Source organism: Dermacentor albipictus, chromosome 5 (assembly GCF_038994185.2).
Source record: "Dermacentor albipictus isolate Rhodes 1998 colony chromosome 5, USDA_Dalb.pri_finalv2, whole genome shotgun sequence".
Lineage (NCBI taxonomy): Eukaryota > Metazoa > Arthropoda > Arachnida > Ixodida > Ixodidae > Dermacentor > Dermacentor albipictus.
The window spans coordinates 72097323-72116900 of record NC_091825.1 but is presented as its reverse complement, the minus strand read 5'-3'; positions in this window follow the sequence as shown (position 1 = coordinate 72116900).

The following is a 19578-nucleotide window of genomic DNA, read 5'->3' as shown; positions in this document are numbered from 1 at the left end:
GTCGATGAAAGAAAGTCTTCTGAAGACGTCGTTAGCAGTTTTTCTTACTGCGGTATGTAACACATTGCCATGTATGGAGATGCAGTGAAGAAGGGCAGCTGAGCACACGCGACATGAGTGACTTAACTAAAGTAGCACATTGCTGCTGGCGCAGAAATGAGCATGGGCATCAGTATGTTCGTTGTAGTGTGAAAGCGTGAAACACGTGCAAACTTGTTCTTCGGCGTCTGCGGGCTATGTGAAATGCGCCGCGTTTATAAGTCACGCAGGCGCGAGTGTAAAGGTGTTTGCGGTATCAGTTTGCGTCCGTAAACACATAACACCATCATAACAAAGTAAACACAATTATCGATGCCGCATGTGGCATTACGCTGTGCCAAACGATTTGGAGTATTCGCATGCGCATGAGAATTGCCTAACCACCGACTAACGTTGCACGAGTTGACCACCGTGCGCAGCCGGTCGTTTGTGGGCACTGTATCGCGACGCTTTCTCGGTGGCTGCTCATGCTGGCGACAGCTGCGGACACGGGATTGTGGCAGACATCAATGCATATACAACCATGTGCGAGGTACGAAATTTTGTCTACCGTGTAATTGCACCAGTGCGGATATATACAGTGTCGAGTGAAGGCATGATTTCGTTTATCTTGTAGAGTCCCTGCAGCGCGTCATGCGCAAACAGGTGTATTTGAGTGCGCGCGGCGTAAAGTAGAACCTACACATGAAGACACATTAAAAGCTTGTTATTTTCCCTGCCCATTGTCACATCATAGTGCCTGATGCAGTTACACTGATAAGATGTGTGGTCAAAGGAGTGTCGCAAGGTAATCGGTTTGTTATTGTACAGTTACGTAAGCAGTGAGCCTCAAACCACGTCGCAGTTTGGGCCGAAAGCACAAGTATCGATTGCGATAGCAAATTAGAGGACAGGTGTAAGAATACTGGTTTCATCGGTGGTATAAACCTGTACACAGAGGCACACTAACTATATGTGAAAATGCAAGGTGTGAGCACGAAGAGCAAACATGAACACGCCGCACTCGATGGCACCGGACACTCGCTACCAAAACGCCGGCAAGAGCAAACGCTGCAGCAGCAGCGAGCGAAGGGACCTTCATGCTGTTTACCGCTTCAACGCAAGCTGAGCATTGGTAAAACACGGCATGCACGAAGCAGCATGCTACCGACGCACCTAGACTTTGCCCCTAATGCCGATCGTTCTCAAGATACGGCAGCGCGACCGCGGGCAGCCGCCACATGCGCAGTTGCAGCCGGAGCAGAACGCTGCCCCGTCTCACAACGTCGGTGCCTCACAACGTCGGGTGTTTCGCGCACGACGGAGGATGGTGCGCTTCCTTTTCGCTTGCCTCCCTTTTGGGCGGGCGAGATTGAGCCGCGATCATCGGCGTCACTCGCACGCTTTCATTCACACGTAAAGCGTAGGGTGCGCGGCGACGGTGTTATCACCTTTGGACTTAATACGGAACATAATGGCGACAGCAGAAATGGGCCTTGAGTGGCCATATAATTATTATTGCAATAATAAGCGCACTGCACCATACTGCGACCAGATCGCAAGCGCCGTCGGCAGTGACTGCGGCGGTCAGTAATCCTACCGTCAGATTCAGTCGTGCTCAGATGGAGGCCAAATAGAAAAGTATGCATACGTCTATGCTACAGAACTCAAGGCTCAAAATTAATCTGGAGTTCCTTACTACGACGAGCGTCACAGTCAGATCATGGCTTTGGTACACCCCGCCTTCCCTCCCCCCCAAAAAGAAGAAAAAAAAATGAACAGTAATAGAAGAATAAAAATGAGCACCATCCTAGCGTGCAAACGAAGACCGCCAATGTCGGCGGAACATAGGCGAGGGTAATATAGGGCCTAGAATATATCGACGACGCCTACCGTTGTTTCCAGTCATTGTGTAGCTCAAGCAATTTATTTCGCAAAAAATATTTATTGGGAAACACTAGTGCGTAAATCAAAGTTGATAAGATGGGCTTAAATTGGCTATTGAACAAACATTTACATAATCATGTCAGCAGCAAATAAACACAGAAAGCAAGGCAATATGATTGCATACGTTCCAGAAGAGTTTATATAAAAACAGTTTTAGTTTACAGCATAAGGTAGTTTCAACACTAAAGCCAAGGCTACCCTCATGCCAGGTTTTGCTACATTCTTTGTACGCTCCAATACGTATTTACCTATAGCATGCAGCCTATACGCAGGGGACAATTTCTATACGCACGGGACAAATTCTCATCATAAAATGGCTAAAAAACTAAAGGACAGTTCCTCGTCACAACATAGCGGTCCAAATAGCTTTTCTGTAGGGACTGTAATACCCATCTTGTACTTCTGGTCGAACACTGCGAGTATAGCAATATCTATACTCCTTTCCTCATTATTTGATCCCGTGAGTCTCACACAGAGGTCAACGTCCACAATCATCTGCCCACAAACAATGTGCTGTCATGCTCCAGAGATTCATCAACTATGTACACGTATGTCTTGTTTGATGAAAATTGCTAACATGATGGTTGTGTATCTGCCAGTGAGGTTGTGTGCCCAACAGTGGTTTCTTCTTTAGGCCATCGCCCATGTTTATTCACAAAGTCAATGTAAAACATCTATATTACCTTAGGCGTGTAGGACTTCAAAGTCCATAACGCATGTTGCTAAGGTCATATTTGTTACAGCGATACCCCTTCCTGTAAAGGCAGTACCTTTACTCTATTTTCATCGGCCCGGAAGTAATAGCGCTCGTTTGCTCAACAAATATAAGCACCTGCATGCTTCACTTTTAAGAAGGACCAGAGATGTCTGGCGAAGTGGCATTTTATTCGAGTTACCTATTCCTCATATTGTTTTTGTCCTAAGTGCGAACTGTCTAGAAGATGTGCTAACGTTTTTGGATTTCTGCGCAATGTCCTCGTTCCTATATTACAAATTTTATGCTTGCTTTGCATACGACCAACACGTTTTAACGTGAACTGTGTATTGTTGTAAAATAGGATCTACATCTGCAGTTGAAACGTCATCGCCGTTCACGTTATTTAACGCGAAGCATTATTTGCGAACCTCAGGCACATTGAATCCGTCCGTCCGTCCGTCCGTCTGTCTGTCTGTCTGTCTGTCTGTCTGTCTGTCTGTCTGTCTGTCTGTCTGTCTGTCTGTCTGTCCGTCTGTCCGTCTGTCCGTCTGTCCGTCTGTCCGTCTGTCCGTCTGTCTGTCTGTCTGTCTGTCTGTCTGTCTGTCTGTCTGTCTGTCTGTCCGTCTGTCCGTCTGTCCGTCTGTCTGTCTGTCTGTCTGTCTGTCTGTCTGTCTGTCTGTCTGTCTGTCTGTCTGTCTGTCTGTCTGTCTGTCTGTCTGTCTGTCTGTCCGTCTGTCCGTCTGTCCGTCTGTCCGTCCGTCCGTCCGTCCGTCCGTCCGTCCGTCCGTCCGTCCGTCCGTCCGTCCGTCCGTCCGTCTACGTCGGCGGAGTTGGCAGTGCCTATAAACTTGAGCTGCTGGGTATATACTCGTGCTCGCATTTCCGGTGCGATCGCAGAATCGTCGTCATTGGAGCTCTGTAACCTTAGAGGCGCGCGAGAAAGCCGGTTATGTCACCTGCGGAACACCAGATTGTGGTTGCCTCTACACGAACATTGATTCAAAAGCAAGTTTCCCGCCCCGCGCGTGCCAGCCGGCTCCTGTTGCTCACATAGAAACTCTTGGAAGACGGAAGCTTCGTCAACAAATAATTGAATTTGAACATTGCGTCCCTCAGAGGTTGACTTGAGCAATTTGTGGATGGTGTACTTCTGAGGTACTACTTGGTGCAGACGAAAGGGAACGTGTTCGCGATGATCGAGCAGCTAGACAAGCCGACGTTCTTTCTGTCTCTCACCATGGCCGAGGTCCACTTTCAGCGGCTGCTCGAAGTCATCGACAGAGACTTCGAGACAGTAAAATGTAAAATGCCTTGCATCACTTCGATTCTTACAGTAGGAGGGATCTCCAGTATTGTTTTTACTAAGATAGAAGTGATACAGTAAACAATAAATAAAAGCTGGCATGGCAACTACACAGAAGCAACGTAGGAGGAATTGATTTCAAAAAGACAACGCTTTACATGAAACACGTAAAGTACATGAAACACGCTGCAAAATTCAGGAAGTGAGAACTCTGCGAATCTTTCTCTTTTTATTTCCTTGAAAAAAGACAGCGGCGATTGGCTAGTGTCGTTTTTCACCGGTGAAGACAATACAAAGATTGACGCTCGGAAAACGACAAGCAAAGTAAGAGTGACAGCAAGCGCCACGCCCCGTAAATTTTGACATCGTGAAATATAGAAGCGAAGATATCGTCCCGATGTCTGCTGACTCTTCCGCCACATTGTTGACGAACACTTCATTTATATCGCGTGTGCTGATTCTATATTTCTCGTAAATCTAGGTCGTTGTCTCTATTTCTCTTACTCCTTTGTGGACTTCGAGCTACTGCGTTCTCTTGAAGCTGAACACAGCACAGGGATGACCAAAGTATTTGGTCACGGCACCCAGTATGCTTTTTTCTGAATTGTAGCATTTTCAAACCTTACAATCTTCGGAAATGGTGAACGTGTGCGTGCGTGTGTGTGTGTGTGTGTCTGTGTGTGTGTGCGTGTGTGTGCGTGTGCACATGCGTGCGTGTGCGTGCGTGTGTGTGTTGTTGTTGTGTGTTGTGTGAGCTGTTGTGTGTGTATTTCGCGAAATGTGCGCAAGGGTATTTTCAAAGATATATTTGCGTGATCCCTCATGGAGGAAGGAGTAAGAAATAAGTGGTTATTTAGAACTATATAGCTATGCCTTTTTTCTCTGGCGTTGGTCGAAACGTAATACTCGAAAGAGCCCCAACGTTTCCTTAGCAGTTTGCCCTACAGCTTCTCAAGGAGCAGCGCAAAGAAGGAGCAGTCGAGTAAAACAGCTGGTGTAGCGACAGCAGCTCCACACATCAGGTTGTGTTGCCGATAAGTTCCCTTAACGAGAGGCTGAAAGCAGTGGTTGCAAGTAATTATATTATAAACTCTAATTGTCAACTTGAACACTTTCACACCTTTTTCTCATTTCCCTCCTCCCTTCTGACTCATATATTACACTAGCCTTTCATGGTGGGCAGCGAATCGAGCACGTCAGAAATCTTATTACCTTCTAAGTTATTTACTTCCTTATTTTTGTTCTTATAAGGGCTACACGCTGACTGCGTTCATGCATGAGCGCATAAAATGTCTATAAAAGAATAAAAAAATGTATTACCTATTTTACCCGGCTCCTTCATTTTCTGCTTTCCTTGAGTACTAATTGAAGAACTTCAGTTTGGCCTAGTTAGTGTTTACTGCATATCATATTGCCCACAAATAAAGACGGGGAAAGCGCGCGTCGTTTTCGTGTTGTCTTCCGCTATCCCCGTCTTTTTTTAGGTAGCAGCTATACCCGTCTTTTTTTTTTACGTAGTTGAGGGAGGTTTGTCCACAGTACCGGCTACACGCTTTATGAAAACGCATTGTTCTAGACTGAGGGACACGTTCAATTGCATACTATACCTGTCAGACATACAAGTGAGCAACAAGACTGCCTCCGAAAATAGGCTGAGTAATTCTAGCTTGAGTAGTTTCATGTGTACGGTCAACTTTATTTCTCCTGGTGAAAGTTAAAACATCAGAGCGCAACTATATTTGTGCTATCCCTCAAGCTTAGCTTAATTTTGAATGGCATTGTTGTATAAAGTTTACCACTTGCCATTGCGTGCTATACAGGTTTCTCGTTCTTCGACTTATGCGGTGGCGCTCTCTGGCTCAAGCTGCGCAGGTTCTATAGCACTAGTGAATGTAAGGCGTTCGTTGGTTATTAGTCTTCTCTCTTGCTGGTATGAAGGGCCAGAAAGGGAGGGATAAGGAATATTCGGATATGCTATATCAGAGCAAGCTATGAACGAATTATTTCGAGCAACATGTCTGGTTCAATTCTGGACGCCTGAATTTTTCGCCCTTGTTCAATACATAGCTAAAGTAGAAACCATGGTCAAAGATAGTACGTTATTATTGCAAAGACATTGAGCTTGATTTCTGTCTGAAAATACGTCAACATGTCAAAGCAAGGAAGTGGTCTATTCAAATACTTGTACGTTCTGTAAATTACGACTGTAGTGAAGCGAACATGCGCAGCGCTGTCGTGTATGTTGTTGAGTGATTTTATCGGAGAGTCACCGCAGTTGGTAGCGTACCGCTTCGAAGTTCTCATTTCGTAGTTTAACCAGCACATCGCCTATTTGACAAAGGCGATTTTACCAAGCTCCTACAAGAGATCTAAACAGAACAACAGTCCGAGCTATTTCCATCAACAACATGAGCTCCAGTCTCAAGCCAGAACGATGGCAGTGCCCACAACACTGTACCCGCATCTTCTTCACAATACAGCTCGCAGTACATTTCTGGTAACTGTAACAATTCTGTTGCTCTACTTTCTGATCTCGACGTGTCCGCTCACTTTTTGTTTTGCCACAATTTCTAACAAGGCTAAGTATGAGTCGAGTCGCTGCATGATTAGCTAAAATCAGCGAGTGAAACTCACGCACAAGATACAAAGTGTACGAATGCCAGCATTCTTTCTCAATGCTTCTTTCTTGCGTCTGCGTTTCACTCGCAAGTTTACGCCTTAGTTGATTCCTCAGTTTCAATTTTAACTCTAACGCTAGTCTGTTATGTAAAGGCGGTCGATCATGGCCTTATGATAATTCTGGAGTTGGTACGTTACTTAAGTCTGTCTACTTCATTCACGGTGTCAAACTCCTTCCCGGCTACCTATGGTAATCTGGGCGTTGCATTATTGAACATTTGGTATCCGGAATTTCTTTATTTACACTGCAAAATATGCCATTCCACGCTATTTTCGTCATTACGACAGCTGTTAAAATACACTTGTTAGTGGAATTTTTTGGAAGCCCAAGGAACATTTTCTTCATCTTCTTGAGTGGCGTTGAAGAAATCAACGCTGTTGAAATTGGAGAGATAAGGAATGCAATCCTATAGCGTAGTTTCAAGAAAAAGTGTTTAGTCACAGCAAATCTACAAACATTCGTTCGGAAAATATTCGCTTACTTTCCATTGCGAAAAAAAGAGCTTCTGGTTTTAGTGCTTTATGGAACTGTGGAGGTTTCTAACCGCTCATCACGAATGTGTAAGGTCCGCTGCATACCTGCTCAGTTTGGGCGCATTGGTAAAGAGACGATATGCAGAAACGCGTCTTGGAAGGCCGACGTTATGGGGGTGCTGGATTTGAGCGGATTGACCAATGGGGGCTGCCGCCCAACTGATCGGTCGAGCAGAGAGTCCGTTTGGCGGAGGGAAAGAAAGTGCACAGGCGAGCATGTGATAAGTGGGCTACGCAGAGTGTCGACTTAAACTGTAGACTCCACGGGAAGGTTCACAGAAACTATCGGGCCATTGCCTAACGACTGAATATTTTCCCCTCATGTGTCCTTCATCCTATATAATTTTGTAAAAACATAGGTAAACCAAAAGTGCCTCTGGATCTTTCGCGATGATAAATTTCCCACAGCAGAAGCGAGCAGCAACTGGCGGAAGAAACGTGTTGGCTTTACTGGAGGCGTTTAAAAGTTGTAATTATTGAGTATTTCTTCGCCTAATAATACGATGTGACTAGTTGTCACTTAGTTCGCGTCTGTTGGTCTACTTTCTATGTTATATATTCATTGCATCAAATGTAATATTTTATGTTGTCTGCAATTACTTCTTGGTTATGGGACGAGTGATTAAAACATTACAACTGCATACGTACTCTAACTCACAACGTCGTTCCTCCTGGTATTGCTCAGTTCACGGGATCTCACTGGAAGCAAATCGCACCCAGGTGAACTAGTGATTTGATTTAAGCTATGATTCGGTGGGCCCAAAAAACTTAACAGCTGATGCTAACATTTCCAAATCTAAAAGCCAGCAATACCTAAAGAAGAATTTTTTTACTTTGTTTTAAGGACGTGCCAGTTGTAGTTAAGCGAAAAATTTAGGAATACCTCATTCTGGTGAATAATTTTTAAAAAACTTCTCAGTGACACAGTTTAGATAATCGTAGAAGGAACCTTAATATCATGTCCTTAAACGAACCATGACAGGGAATTTTTGAGCTTAAGTTCTGCGTTGCATGTTATACCTCACGCGTCCAAAGCAAGCTGGCAAATTTTTAGTCTATTTAGCCGGGTCAAAAATATGTGCATTTTTATATTTTTCATATCGCAGTGCTGTGCTACAGCCGCCTACAAACACACAATGGGGACGACAAGAATCGCATTCCCGAAAACTGTTCCCTCGGGTCCCGGAAGGTCACATCGAAAGCCACGCGCACTTGTTCACTGCAAGCACCGGAGGTGATTGCAGAAGCCGAAAAAATGCCATGGCCTCCATTCGTGCTTTTTTTTTTCTTTTTGTATGTGCCTCTCGGTGGCCTGCGGTAGCTTTTCATCGCCGGAATGGTGGCATTGACGATTTGTAATATATTGAGCGGCCACATCCATATATATTAAGCGGCCCTATCCCCTGAACTCTCGTTTACAGAGTGTACCTCACAGGCTGTTTTCCCTCACAGGATGCAGAGTTTTATATTTTCAGTCTTCTCGAGCTGCGCGCACAATGCTCTAAATTTCCTCAGCGTCTACTGTCTTCAAGAAGAGCCTCGCCTATAGACAACTTTCAGAAGTTTCCCGGATGACAGATGATGTTAAGAGAAGATCCTCGCACGGACGGTCGCAAAAGAGGAGAAACTCAGTCGTCTCAAGTTTCTTTTCTTTTTTTGTCCTCTATGTTATAGGCCGTAAAGAGTGACAACAACAGAAAATTTGGGCGCTTTAAAGTGCATCGTTTCCAAAGCGACGCAAAGGACTGCAAGCGACAGACTAAGGAATACTAAGCCGCAAAGCAGAGAAAAAAAAAATGGTGTCAGGTTATCGTGGTGGAGCTGCGAGTCCCGGAAACACAGGAAACATGGGCTCCAGTAGCAAAATTACAATTAATGGATGGTTTCGGCTCCATCGAAATATTCTTGTCGACAGCGCACCCACAAATCGTGAAATTTTGAAGCACAGTGAATGCATGATCGTAAGCGTTGTGCTGGACCAGTGCTTCTCGAACAGCGGGTCATGACCTACAAAGGGGTCACAAGCCCTTTTCTTGCAGGCATTCTAGGTTCCAACTGTATGTGTTATTCGTCTTCACGGCGCACAGATGAATTTTTGGCTTAGTGCCCATGTGCTTTCCGCATCATTATATATATATATATATATATATATATATATATATATAGTCATATAATGAGAAGCCAACAAACACTGACACCAAGTACAACATAGGGGAAATTGCATGTGCTCAATACATGAAATAAAGCAATGATAAATAATGGAAATTAAAGTGGATGAAAAAACAACTTGCCGCAGGTGGGAACCGAACCCACAACCTTCGCATGTCGCGTGCGATGCTCTACCAATTGAGCTACCGCGGCGGCGTTTCCCCATCCACTTTCTTGGGTATTTATGTGTACTAGTAGAACCCTGGGAGTGTTAGCCAGCGCCCCCCCTCACAGACCTTGGCGGCGGACGTGGAACGTCTTTTTTGCCGCAGGCGTCACGAGAACGTGATCTTAGCGGGTGAAGGCAACTGGTCATTTCATTTATTAAGCACATGCAATTTCCCCTATGTTGTACTTGGTGTCAGTGTTTGTTGGCTTCTCATTATATGACTAATAAATATCGGGTCCCTCGGTTAACCCCCTTTCTTCTCGTATATTACATAACGAGGGTCTCGAATCCGGCAACATTGATGCCTTCAGGTAGCATATGTGGGTTTATTGACCAGTTGCCTTCACCCGCTAAGATCACGTTCTCGTGACGCCTGCGACAAAAAAGACGTTCCACGTCCGCCGCCAAGGTCGGTGAGAGGGGGCGCTGGCTAACACTCCCAGGGTTCTACTAGTACACATAAATACCCAAGAAAGTGGATGGGGAAACGCCGCCGTGGTAGCTCAATTGGTAGAGCATCGCACGCGACATGCGAAGGTTGTGGGTTCGGTTCCCACCTGCGGCAAGTTGTTTTTTTCATCCACTTTAATTTCCATTATTTATCATTACTTTATTTCATTTATTAAGCACATGCAATTTCCCCTATGTTGTACTTGGTGTCAGTGTTTGTTGGCTTCTCATTATATGACTAATAAATATCGGGTCCCTCTGTTAACCCCCTTTCTTCTCGTTTATATATATATATATATATATATATATATATATATATATGTGTGTGTGTGTGTGTGTGTGTGTGTGTGCGCCTAGTCATATCAAAAAAGAAGCCAACTTGTTATGACTGCTAAAATAGAGGCTCTCGGTTTCCGTTGTTCTCTTGTATATATATATATATATATATATATATATATATATATATATATATATATGTATACATGCAGGCTGTCCCAGCTAACTTTACCCAAAAGTTAAAGATATCCTGATGCACTCTAAGACGGCGTGACCAAATAAATGCATGATGCCGACTATGGTGTGGAGTAAGTCCTACAAATTTTTGTATTGTGCTTAATTGCATAATCAGCCGGCAATAATTAACCAATTTCCGAAGTAATGAAGTTATGAGCAAGAAATTCCCGTTAGAAAATTGTAGAGCGCGTTGTGAAACGTCCGATTAAACAGTTTCTATTTTTTTTTTCTATTAGGAGTTCGCGTTTGTTCACTTACTTCAGATGCACGCGAAATAAAAAAAACGTACCACGTGACATAACCGCTTGCGCGCCAGGATTTCAGCACTCCCAAACGCTCTGCGTACGAACGAACGTAGCATTTAGCCAGGTGTACTGCCGCTGTGCCTGCCTATTGCTATTATGAACCGTCATGAGGAAAGCACATCGGTGGCGTGAATTGCAGAGCCAATGCCTGCACTGCCCTGTCACCTTTTATGCAGCAGCGCACACTGCTAGATGCTATGTTCCTTTGTACGCGGACAGTTTGAGAGCGCTGCAATCACAGTGCGCAAGCGCGTATGTCAAGAGGTATTTTTGTTTTTCTTTTATTTCGCGCGCACCTGAAGTCAGTGGAAAAACGCGAGCACCGAATAGAAAGAAAGTTAGAAACTGTTTGATCGGACATCTTGCACAGCGCTCTACAACTTTCTAACTGCAATTTTTTGCCGAACTTGCTTGTTGCTTCAGAGGTTTGTTAAATAATCTTGAGTAATTATGCAATTAAGCAGAATACAAAACACAGTGACTTACTCCATGCAACAGACAGCAACATGCATTGGCCCCATTGTCTCAGAGTGCTTCGGCATATTTCTGAACTCTGGCGAAAGTTAGCTGGGACGCCCTATATATCTGCTCGCCATTACGTAAACATCACCGATCACCAAACACGACCTAGGAACCGGAGCCCCAGCCTTGTCTCATAGAAACTGCGGAATCGGGGTTCAACAGATATGGTTGCATCAAGAAGCAGATGCACCCTTCATAGTAAAATACATGATTAAATCAATAGTCGTTAAAAACAATAACAGGTACATTTGGTATCTCTCTCTGCCATGCATGACTAATGGTTATTATATAAGTTACAATGTAAATATAACTCTGTCATTGAAAAAAGTAAATCATTAGAAGGCTTAAAAGGAAACATGGGGGGGGGAGGTGTTCATGTTAGAATAATTAATTATTTATTTATCTATTTATTCCTCAAATGCCCCTGGAGAGGGGTTTTGCATGAGGGGTGGGCTGCTTCAAAGAAAACTGTGTTCAATGGCAGCCATGAACGCAGTCGCACTGGAGTGGTCCGCCGCTTCTTCAGGCAGATCATTCCCGTCTCTCGCTGTACGTGGAAAAAAGGAATGAAGATGGGATGACGTGCGCGCATGCGGCGGGTACACTGACTGAATGATTGGTGCGGGATGAATGGCGGTGAGCTGGCGACATGACGCTGTTACCGATCGGGGCATGATAAAACTTGTTATATAGAATGAGCCTGTACACTTGACGTCTCACTTCTAGTCTAGTAATATTCACCTTAGATTTTAGCGCTGTGACACTAGTATATGAAGAATAGTCATGAAAGATATATCGGGCTGCGCGGTTTTGGACATTATTTTGGACAGTAATAAACGGTGCCACGTACTGAAGTTTGTGCTAGACAAATAAATATACGGGTCAATAATGCGAGGACTGTCCACGTCAACCCAATATCACGTCAGCCCAACCAAACGCTTTATTCATCATTACAAAAGTTTCTTATGGGAGAAGGAATTCAAGAAATATTTACTTTTCACTTCTACGTATTTTGACTGCATCAGTTATAAATTTCGGATCAAGTCCAAAGCCCAAGTCACATTTAGAAAACACAAGTATGAGAATTCTTTGGCAGGCTTCAATCTTGCCTGGTATTTTTACAGCGAATGATGGTTCTTATACGAGGTTAGAATGAAATATTCACTCATAATCTCGATAGCTGGTAGTCTCTCAGCTCGTAAATCTCAATTCAGCAATCAAAATTCTATCCACGGATTCAGTGTTAGCGGTGCAAATGTTAGAAATAAGCCTTCGTTAAACCTAGGCTGTCTGCTCTGCTTTTAGCATTGTGTCTTGTTTCTACGAACCTATTCATACCTAACGTGCTATCAAACGTCGCTGTTTTTTTAATGGAGTGAATATGTTACAGTTTTCGAATGCTTTCACGTGGGTCCTGTTTCTATTTGCCGCGCTAGGCGGTTTACGTGTGAGAACAAAACCACATGCCTATACTGCAAGCTTTACTAAAGCGCGATTAATTGCAACGTTGTCATTGATGTTGTGACAGGCAAACGTGGAACTTAGATTTGGGACACATCACGTGGATGCGAACGATTTGGGAGCTGTCATCACAGGCAGACGAATGGACATATGAGGTGTAAGTGAGTAAATCATGCAGACTTTCCGTCAATATTGGCGGGAACTCTAGAAGTACGTGGTATGTTAAGCGTGAAATTGTTTTCCTATATAGGTAGCTTTTACGTCGATCTTGTTAGAGCACCCGAACAGGTCACTTCAGCCCAGGGGTAGCCTACCAGATAATTTCAATAGTCTATATGTAAGCTTCTACAAGTCTCAAGGTTCCTTGTGAAGGCAATATGAGTGAGAAAATTTACTTGTAAGCACACGAAGATCTTTAGACGTTCTTAGAGGGCCGACACTGTTTAATATGTACGCCTTCTAAAAGTCTGCATTCCTAAATTTCAAATTTGCCAATTCGATCGCTCGCGTCAAGGTGCCCGTAAAATGCATATATTTAGGGTAATTTCTAGATGCACGTACATGATTATGTGAGTCGACTTAACAAACAAAGTCCTGCTCTGAGGCGAACTTGATCGCTTGCTTATATCCTTGAAGTTTCTGAGGAAAAGAAGTTGTTGAACAGCAGCGGGCGAGGGAAATTTTATCTATGGTTAGAGTAGCTGAAAGGCCCTTACAATTCTAGACAGCCGTGATGAGCTGTCGCCGCCTTGAGCTTTGATGATCTCTTGATATCGAGGCATTGTGGAAGTGCAATCTTATTTCTGCTGTCTACGACTGCATCATTATTCGTGCACTTTTATTTGCGAAAGCAAGCATATGGGCACTCCAGGCGCATTTCTGGCGTCGCCGTCGCCACGATGTTCCGTATGAGTGAAAGCTTGTGAGGGTGAGATGGCGAACGTGATTCAATCTCGCGTGCGCGAGCGAAGAACGCTGCCCGGATGCGTGCCCTCTCCAATGGCGCTAGAGGCAGGGGCGTGAGGTGACTGAGGAGGGGCGTTCTTCTCCTCAGTCGCTTGACTGCTACGGTGCCTCGATGTCCTCCTCTCCCGCAGCTCCATACAGTGGGGACACAACCCAAAGCCACAGGAAGCCGTGGCCGAGCGGTAGAATTGCGCGCACCTTTAGTCACCCAAAGCCACACACTAGGTGGCTTTGCACAACCGCGGCGTCTGTTACGGCGTTGGCCACGCGAATAGCGGATTGCGTAGTATAACTCTTTGGTGGGCGCCGTAGGGAGGCGTTCCCTGCGCTCATGTGTCTTGAAACCGGTGTGCGAAAGGGTTACAGTGCGCGACCGCGCGGGCCTCATCTTCAGCGCTATCTGCGATGTTTCCAGAGTGCACGCAGTGCCAGTAGCTTCGTATGCGCTGTGCTTACGACGTCTCGTACGCGATGAAGCAACAGATGCACGGAGGTCAATTGGCTCGCGGCTGCTGCTGCGATTCCTAACACCAGCGCTTTCACAGATGGTCTCCCCTGTCATCGAGCGATGCGTGTTCATGTTTATTTGTGCGAGCGTGACACCGTGCTAGTGAATTTAGTTAAAACAAGTTGACGGGCTAGTTGGTTTGAATTCATGACAGAATGGGCAAGCGCGACTGAACAAAGACGTAGAAAGAAGCAGACACGCAAAGACAGCGCTTTCTCCGTTTGTCTATTTCTTTCTACGTCCTCGTTGAGTCACGCTTGCACATTCTATCACTGCTAATTTAGTTAGCGAGTATTTACAAGTTTATACGGCCGATAAAACTACTATCCTTACTTCGTACACCTATCCACTAATTTGCTATCGGAATCGGGGCTTCGTCTTTCCAGTGGAACTGCTATTTTTTTGTATTTACCTCAATGATAATTTGCTGTGTGTAACTGCATCATAAATCAGTTCCACCCCCTAATAGACCTTTCGAAGCGTAATGTTACGCAGTTCCAAAATCTTCAGTAATGAACAAGGGAGCAGTCAAATCTTGGTGTTCGCATTTGTACCACGTTGTTAGGGATTTAGACGTCCCATCTAAGTGCTCTGCAGTAGCATCGGTGCTGTTTAGTTGACACACGCTTGCGATAACAGCAGCAAAGAACCTGAAGCCACATCATGTAACTTTTATTTTGAAATGCTATTGTCCCTGCCCCTCGCCACTGGCGGACATGAAACAATGCACCTGTTGTTGCGGGCATAGATCATTAGGTGAATGGATAGAAATGAATATAATCAATAGAGGAAAAAAAATATTTAGGTACGGGACACAGCTCTTTCCTTAAACAAGTTTTGAGACTCCTTTAGGAATAGAGCATGTTGCTGAATACGGACCCTTCTTCTATGCGATTATTTTGCACTTATGAAGCATGGGATCTTATAAAATGCTTTTGCATCTGCAGTACATATGCAAAAAAGAAAGATATCACACTAATCTAATCTAGCGAATTTTTATATTTACCACCTGCAACGTTACAGCATGTGTTCGAATACGAACCCAAACCCAAGGAATGCGCAGTGTGAAATGTCTACGCAGCGATGTTACGAGAACCTAGTCAATATATAATGTTTACCTATGATGCTGGAAGCCGTTGAATAGCATGTGATAATCTGATAATAGCAGGGGTATGTGCGCTTTGAGTTACATAGTCGACATTGGACGTACAGGTATTGTATTTGTAGCTTCATTACTCAAAACGAAGGTGCTTTAACCAGCCCTGTTTTGCATATCGCCATATAGGACTACTGTAAGCTAGTTCGCGGCAGCTGGCATTCGCACACATAAGTGCAGATTACATATCTGGCGAATCGACCGTCACACCAATAGCAACCACGCTAAACCTCGAGCAGTCAGGCAACCGAACCTTTGCCTTAACATCCTTATGCGTGATCTTTGCAGTGTTCAACACAGGCGATGGTTTACTTGAATGACGTCTCGAAAGAACCTCTGTTTTCTGTGCGATAATCTCGCCATCTCAATATTCACAGTCATTCGAGTGGTGAAACGAAAAGTCCGGCTCCCCGGTTCATGCACAAGCTAAGAAGTGTGGATTCGTGCAAGGTAAGGTAAACCTTGCGAACATGTTTTTACCATAGCGATGTCAGTATTCTTAGCATGCAAAAACATCGGTAAAAGTTATAGGAAGAAGGAAATGATCTTCTGGCTGTCGTGAATATTAGGTTTTAAAAACTGCAAGTGCCCTTTATGTAATAAGTTTCTGAACAAGTCTGATTAAAGTGCGTTGAAGAAGCCGAAAGACCATTTACCACAAGCATTTCGGAAAATAATTTGCCGGGAGATCTTTTTTGCTTTGAGAACACTGTGTTATGTATGCTTCGGAATGACATTGGACATATCTAATTCGATCTCTCGTATCTTGATAGCATCAAAATGTTGTACATTGCTTGTTTTATTCGAAGGTTATATGCGGCGCTATTGCAATCAGAAATAAACGCTGAAACCGATAGTACGCCCCCGACGACAGCCAAACTACGGCTTTGTTTCCCATATTCTGATTGGTCGTTGAACTCACTTCGTACTTTTCTTTTCTTTGGTACTGTTTCACTGATCGCAGGGACGGCACTCTTAACCACATTGGTTAAATACACAATGAGGCTTTGTGCAGCAGAAATTGATGCCGTCATCGGCAGCCGTTCTCGTTTCCCTCGCTAATGCGATGCCCGAGGCGTCCACTATTGTAATCGCAACACCAGGGTAATAGACATGGGTTTAAATTAGGAACAAAAAGGCGGCTCGTATAAATTTTCACATATCTACAGTATTCTACTATTTAGGCTAGAATGTTTTTTTCATGTTTTGCCGTAGGAGCCAAACGAAACCTGCGGTCATTGATATTGCGATATTGTCAGGTTTGGCGCCCCACCTCACCAACAACAAGAATGCATGCAGATGCCACGCACAATCACATTATGTGAAGCATTTTGCAGATCATTGTCCATGCGGCACAGTTCGGTGTTCTCATAAAGCGTTACAGAATTTGCCGGAACATGTAAGGCGAGCAACTGTCTGCGTGCGTGTGTGTGTGCGTGTGTGTGTGTATGTGCACGCGAATGTGTGGTTGTATGCTTGTGTGCGTGACAATGGTAGCAAGGCACGCACAACAGTACGTAGAGAGGAAATTTCACAACGGGTTTTATTACAACAGGGCCCCGTATTAAACAGATACACTTGCGCTGGAACTTTGCTTAAACGTCGCTTGCAACCAATTGGAATAACGCAGCTATTATAGAATAATGGATCGGCAAAGGCGGCCGGCCAATTGGGAAGCAACCCTAACAAACAAGCAGACACCTGAGGAGGCACTTGAGGGATCATATAAGGCCCTAGAACATACAGGAAACTGGCGCCTTGCACTATGTAACCTGACGCACGCGAGAGACAGTTGTTAGGTCGACAATTATTCGCGTGCTTTTTTCTACCTTCGCCTGCGGCAAGTGCGCTCGCTTTTTAAAGCAATGTGTTGCTATGCGACGTGACGCACCCGCCAATCGCTTCAAATGGCTACAGGCGGCGTTTTCTGGGTTGCTGGCTACAGCTAGGGTATGCATGTCCAAAATACGTAGTAGTAAGGCCTAGAAGAAGTATGCATTGCTAACGCAGCGCACTGAAACTTACCAAGAAAACTTAAAAGCTATCTCACTATTAGCGAAGTGAAATAGAACCTAAAATACGTATATAGCGTGCACCGTGTTGGCGCCCTGAGCTTTAAAGCTTCGGCGAGCTTTAACAGAGCTTACGAAGAGCAAACTATTTTAGAAGCGCACTGCATCCGGTTTTACGCGCTCAAAGCTCACGAGGCAAGCGCGCAAACGACTGTGTGCATGCTTGCTGCCAGTCGCTAATGTAAGCGTGGTATCTGCTGTGGTGAGTGATGGCAGCTGTCTATTCATGCATTCTACTACAATCTTTAAGGCCTGTTACTGTTTACGCCATACATTGCACACACTGAGAGCGAAATGATCAGCCTAAACTACCGCAGGGCACATTCCAAGCAAAAAAAGAAGAATGACGTCTGTTTTTAGTGCTGGCAAGCGCTTTTAGCGCTCAAGCCACGCAAGGGGGCAATGACCTCGAGGATGGCAAAATGCCTTTTAAGCCATCAACGAACGAAACTTTATGGCGTGTCAGCTTGCTATTGGGATCAGGAGGAATTACGTACCATTTCCGCGTGCGTTTAGCTCTGTTTTAGGAATCTGGTATTCTTCTGAAGAGGCAGACAGGGTTTGTTTATAATCTTCCTTTCTTTTTCCTTTTGCGGCGGTGCGCTTCAGCAATCTTTCAGTGCTTCTGTACAACGCCTATTGTGCTTCATGTGTAAGTTTGGTTTCTCGCGCGAAACTTAAGCACATAACTTATGGTGCAGCGAGGAAAAGTGGTGATGGATTAGTTTACTCAGCCAGAAGCTTAAGTGATTTTCGCACATCGTTTTCTTTATGTAGTGTCTATCGGTGTTGATGACGCCAGGCGGCAAGAGCGGGCTGAAACCATCCACTCTGGTGAAGCCTGGCTTCGACGAGATGTCCGCATCAAAAGCAACGTGACACAAGATGTAAAACTTGCTCAAATAGGACATGCAATAACAATGTAGAATACGTGAAAGACACTGGTACTACACGCAGTATGTCGTGCGCCTCAAGCTTCGAGAAAAGAAAAATCCCTACACTGGACAGGCCTTCACAGATGCATGTCAGAGGACTGCTTGTGAGGTAGCGGAATTGCGCTCCTCGCACTGTGCTTTTCATGAGCCGCATAAAAATTTTTCTGCTGGCGCACTGTCTTCAGAATCAGGAGCCAACGCAGAGGCCACACCTATCCGCCACGTGTTGTAATTGTTTTTTTTTTTAATCTCATTTTAGGTTTTGAGCTGTAACAGGCTTGCCACACAGAGAAACACGCTGCGGTGGTTTGATTCAGGTGAACGGATCAGTAGCTCGACGATAGTGGCTAGCATAGCATCGCAAGCATTAATTCTCGAGCCACAGCCAATATTTACTGGTGAGAAACGGTGGCAAGGCACGTACCTATCGGGCATAAACCACGTGCCAGAGTGGCAACGCAGCACTTATTTTTTAGCATGCCTGTGATAAAATTTGAAATGAGAATATAGCTTATTTATATCTATACGGTAACCATACTCCGACTTCAGGAACGCACAACAACTATAAAGGGCTACTTGGAAACTCAAAGAAAGTGCTGCATTGTACTACGTTACGCGAATAGTTGCGTGATGTCGCACTACATACAGAAAATGACCTATAAAAAATTACGCACGTAAAGACTGATTGAAATGCTTGACCCTGTTGCGAAGATGATAAAATTAAATCAACATCTTTTCAGAATCTAAGGGAAGTGATGCTTTAGTGAAACGAATAATTAGACAATATACAACAAGCGACGATGCGTATAAGTGTCTTTACTTTCATACCATGCAGCGTGTAATCTTGTACAGTGTTTTTGTTTATTCGCTACAATAGTGCATAAAAACACATTTGTGTTTATTCACCACCACAATTGAATGTTAATTTTCATGCACTCGACCGCTCACAATTCATGCTGCAATGCAAACGTCACATCAGACGGATACCCAGCCTGAGACTTCTATGCAGTGAAGTCACTAGGATGAAGACCACGGATGTTGCTTGTGGAGGGAAAAATGGCAATGATAGTTGTATGCACACAGAAGTACAATAAAAATCTAGCTCCAGTGAAGGATTCTGTAGCTCTTGTGCCAT